Raw genomic sequence first — 4,560 nt, 5'->3', positions numbered from 1 at the left:
CCTCAAAAGACACAGGACAGGGTAAACACCCCAAGTCACAACTGCACGGGCTATGACACGTGCAGAGAAAAATCAGCTAAACTCCTGCCTAGCTGTTGAGAATGTGGGAGAGCATCTCCTATTTTCCTCTTGATTATTAGTATAGTGTGTATGTGTGCATGTGTGTGTGTGTGCCAGGCGATCAGTTGTGTCTGACTCTTTGCAACACCATGGACGGTAGTCCGCCAGGCTCCTCTGTCCATGGATTCTCCAGGCAAGGATACTAGAGTGGGTTTCCATTTCCTTCTCCAGGGGATCTTCGCAACCTGGGGGTCACACTTTCATCTCCTGCATTGCAGGTGGATTCTTTACCATCTAAGCCACCAGGGAAGCCCCGATTGTTAGTATGGATGAGGCCAAATTATGGAGAGTGGCTCACCAGAATATTATTATCGACTCTGGAACCTGGATGTGTGGGTTCCCATCCGACTCAGCACTTAGTAGGTGTGTGTTCTTACTCAGGGGATGTCCCTTTGCTGTGCCTCGGTTTTGCACATCTAAAATGGGAGTGACAACTGGGTGGTCATCGGACTGTTGTGAGATTGAAATGAGTTGTTTTTAAAAGTGCATGGAATGGGGAAAGTGAAAAAAAAGGGGGGGATTCATAAATAAAGAAGTTGTTTTAACATGCGGTGTATTAATAGACACTCTGAAGTGTGGTAAAGCCCATGGATCAGGAGCCAACTGCCATTTAAGAGGTAAGTTACTCCCAGTTCCCCAGAGGAGGGGGCGTGACGCCACCTGGTGGGGCACAAGGTAATACACTGGGTGTGTCAGAGGGCAGAGGAAGGAGGGAGGAATTGGGGGTAAGAACTTTATCTTGGCTTTCCCGGCAGTGAGCCCTTGGATGAGGCCTTTTGGCCGCAGCCATGGCGCCCAGCCGGAATGGCATGATCCTGAAGCCCCACTTTCACAAGGACTGGCAGCGGCGCGTGGCCACGTGGTTCAACCAGCCGGCTCACAAGATCCATAGACACAAGGCCCGGCAGGCCAAGGCGCGCCGCACTGCCCTGCGCCCCACGTCGCGTCCTCTCCGGCCGGTGGTGAGATGCCTGACGGTCAGGCACCACACGAAGGTTTGTGCCGGCAGGGGCTTCAGCCTGGAGGAGCTTAGGGTGGCCGGCATCCACAAGAAGGTGGCCCGGACCATTGGGATCTCAGTGGACCCGAGGCGGTGGAACAAGTGCACGGAATCCCTGCAGGCCAACGTGCAGCGGCTCAAGGAGTACCGCTCCAAGCTTATCCTGTTCCCCAGGAAGCCCTCGGCCCCCAAGAAGGCAGACAGCTCTGCTGAAGAGCTCAAACTGGCGACTCAGCTGACCGGACCTATTATGCCCATACGAACGTCTATAAGAAGGAGAAAGCCAGAGTCATCACAGAGGAGAAGGACTTTAAGGCATTTGCCAGTTTCCACATGGCCCGTGCCAACGCCCTGCTCTTTGGCATCCAGGCAAAAAGGGCCAAGGAAGCCGCAGAACAGGATGTTGAAAAGAAAAAATAAAGTGCTGTTGGCAACTTATGATAAACCTGCAGTGTCCATGTGACCTTCGTTGTGTAAGGAGCCAGGGCCTGGAGGTGGGGGCGGGGGGGCCTCCTTGAGGGGGACCTGGGGTGTGTCTGACCTTTGTTGCAACAGAGCTGTGAGGGAAGCAGCTTTGGTATGTGGAGGCTTGTGCTTAGTGAGTGTTCTTGTCTGGACCCTCCAGCCCAGGAGGTGCTGTGTGTTCCTGTTACTGACTATTAAAATACTATTTTCACATCTAAAAAAAAAAAGAACTTTATCTTTATCTTGGTTGGTGGGAGGGGGGTGAAGGAGCTAGCCAACTCCCTGCTCCCACCCCACCCACCCCACCCCCACCCCCACCCCCACTCCCCTACCCTCACCCCGCCCCCACGCTCTGGGGCTTAGGGACTACCAACAGTTGTCAGGTCCTTGATCTAGAGTGATTAGGACAGGATGATAGTGGTCCATGTGGAGGGCCTAATAAAGATGTTGGCAAACAGGCTCTGGGATGCTGGAAGGGAAAGTTCATTCTTCTCTCCAGGGATTGGCTAACTCTGGGAGGGGCAGTTCCCCCAGAATCAGCAAGGCTCCAGCTGTCAAAACATCAGAATACAGGACATAGAGGACATGGTTAATACAAGGGTGCAGCAAGGGACCTCGGAATGCATCTGTACCATTTTATAGATGGAAAAACTGAGGCTCAGAGAGGGAAATGTACGTGCCCAAGGTCAGCTGGAAAATCATGCTCTGAATTCTCTGTCTCCTGAGTCCAGAGCCAGTGCTCTGGCCATCAGTGTCTGACAGCCCAGCCTCCACTGGGTTTAATCCTCTTCCTGATGTTGTGGCACTGTGAGAGGCCTGGAACTGAGGTTAAGAGCAGAGTAAGAACCAAATTAGGAGATGATTATCCCCTACTGCTGCTTTCCACCGTTAGAAAGTCCATATCGGCTGCCTCCATCTCCACAGTCAACTCATCTGTGAAATGGACATATTAATGTCTACTTAGTGAGGCTTTGAGCTTCCCTGATGGCTCAGTGGGTAAAGAATCTGTCTGCAATCCAGGAGACACAGGAGACTTGGGTTCCGTCCCTGTGTTGGGGAAGATCTTCTGGAAGAGGAAATGGCAACCCACTCCAGTATTCTTGCCTGGGAAATCCCAAGGACAGAGGAGTCTGGTGAGCTGCAGTCCAAAGGATCGCAAAGAGTTGGACATGACTGAAGTGACTGAGCATGGACTTGGACAATGAGGCTTTTGTGAAGATTAGTTAAAAGGGACCAGACTGCACATGGAATAATTTTAAAATTGTTAAGAATTTCAAGATTACAATAGAGTACTAAAGCAATCACGGGGCCTGGAGGCTTCTGAGAGTGGCTGTTGTATAAGAGCACAGGTCTCACATGCATGACACAGCTGGGATATGATGCTTGGTTAACTGCCTCTAGAACACGAGTCCATAGGCACAAAGTAATTCTCCCTTCCTACACAGAACATGGTTTAAAGATATTTATCTAGGCTTCTCATGTTTAACTTCATGCCTGAGTCTGGCCAAAGGCACCCATTTGACTGATGATTCTCTGCTGCCCTCTTGTGGGCAGTGTCAATAATAACCACACCTCCTTCAAGGGTGGTGGCTGACCTCCAACCCAGGGAAAGACTCTCAGCAATGATCCCAAAGAATGTTGACTATGCCTGAGCCGACACACCCAGGAACAGCATTCAGATTCCTCCTTTGTCTCCTGCAGCCTCTAGGGCCCTAACCATGAAGCAGTTGCTTGGGGCTGGGGTAGGGGCGCAGAGATTACCAAATCTTATTCCTCCTTCAAACTGAGATTAAATACCTTCCGGTCCAGGTGACCACCCCAGGCTCCAAGATGGAACCAGTTCAGTACTTAGCACCTCAGAAGTGCTGAGGCAAGTTGACTCATAACGCATTTGTCTGAAAAGGATCTATCCTTTGCCTCTTACCTGGGCTAACTGAGGATCCTATTTAGGTTGGCTGAAAGGCCCCTTTGGGTTTTTTCCCAGCACATTTTACAGAAAAACCCAAATAAACTTTTGGGCCAAGTTTTTAGTGCTTCCTGCTGCTGTTCTCCACCCTGCAGAGCCAGAGCAATCCATCTGAATGGCTACAATCATTTTTGCTTCCCTCTGTACATGCCCTTTGTGGTGTGATTTTGTAACTGCACTCAGGAAGCGTCTGGACTCTTAACTTACTTTGATAATAAAATAGAGCAGATGTAATGGTTTGCCAGCTCTTGACTCAGGACTCAAGAAGCCTTGCACGTGAACATTTACTCTCCCGCCCTTGTGACTGTCATGTGAACAAGTCCAGCTGAGCCTGCTGGAGAATGAGACAGCACCTGGAAGCAACCAAGACCCACAGCTGCAGACACATGGGTGAGCCCAGTCAAGATCCGCTGAGGCTGGTCCAGGTCAGCAGAACTTCCAAGGTGGCCCACAGGCTCAGGAGCCAAATATATGGTGGTTGTTTTCAGCCTGGGGGTGGTTTGTTACTCAGCAACTGCTCACTGATACACTATATACAACCAAGTATGATCACATTGTGAGAGGGCTTCCCTGATGGCTCAGATGGTGAAGAATCTGCTAATAATGCAGGAGACCTGAGTTTGATCCCTTGGTCACATTACTCCAGTGAAAAATATAAAGCTTTTCACTGGCTCCCTGCTACCCTCTGAAAAAAATTCCATATCCTTATCCAGAATAGGAGGATCCTGTTGTCCGGATTTTATTTCTCTCTGCAGCCCTTCTACTTAGACACTTCAAATCTGCAAGTCCTTGTATTCCCTTACTGCCTCCTACTTCTGTGCTGTAAGAAGTGACTCTCATGACCTGGAATTTCCCTCATGACTCAGCTCAAGGGCCACCTGTTATGGGGAGACCTCTCTGTCTCCCTAGGTGGGAGTCTGTGCATGATCTCACTGCCAGGTTGAGAAACGGCCTTGCTTCATTCATCTGTAAACCCAGCCATCCACTGAGGGCTGACCATATGCCAGAT

The 4,560-nt window shown here is 50.3% G+C and overlaps 1 pseudogene; it reads left to right on the top strand.

Annotated features, from left to right (window-relative positions):
* Positions 1 to 883: 883 nt before the first annotated feature.
* LOC102399757 lies at positions 884 to 1,812 on the top strand (annotated as a pseudogene).
* Positions 1,813 to 4,560: the final 2,748 nt, after the last annotated feature.

The sequence above is a fragment of the Bubalus bubalis genome, chromosome 18 (genome assembly GCF_019923935.1).
Source record: "Bubalus bubalis isolate 160015118507 breed Murrah chromosome 18, NDDB_SH_1, whole genome shotgun sequence".
NCBI lineage: Eukaryota > Metazoa > Chordata > Mammalia > Artiodactyla > Bovidae > Bubalus > Bubalus bubalis.
The sequence above is the reverse complement of the archived record's forward strand: the minus strand, read 5'-3'. Positions and strand labels throughout refer to the sequence as shown.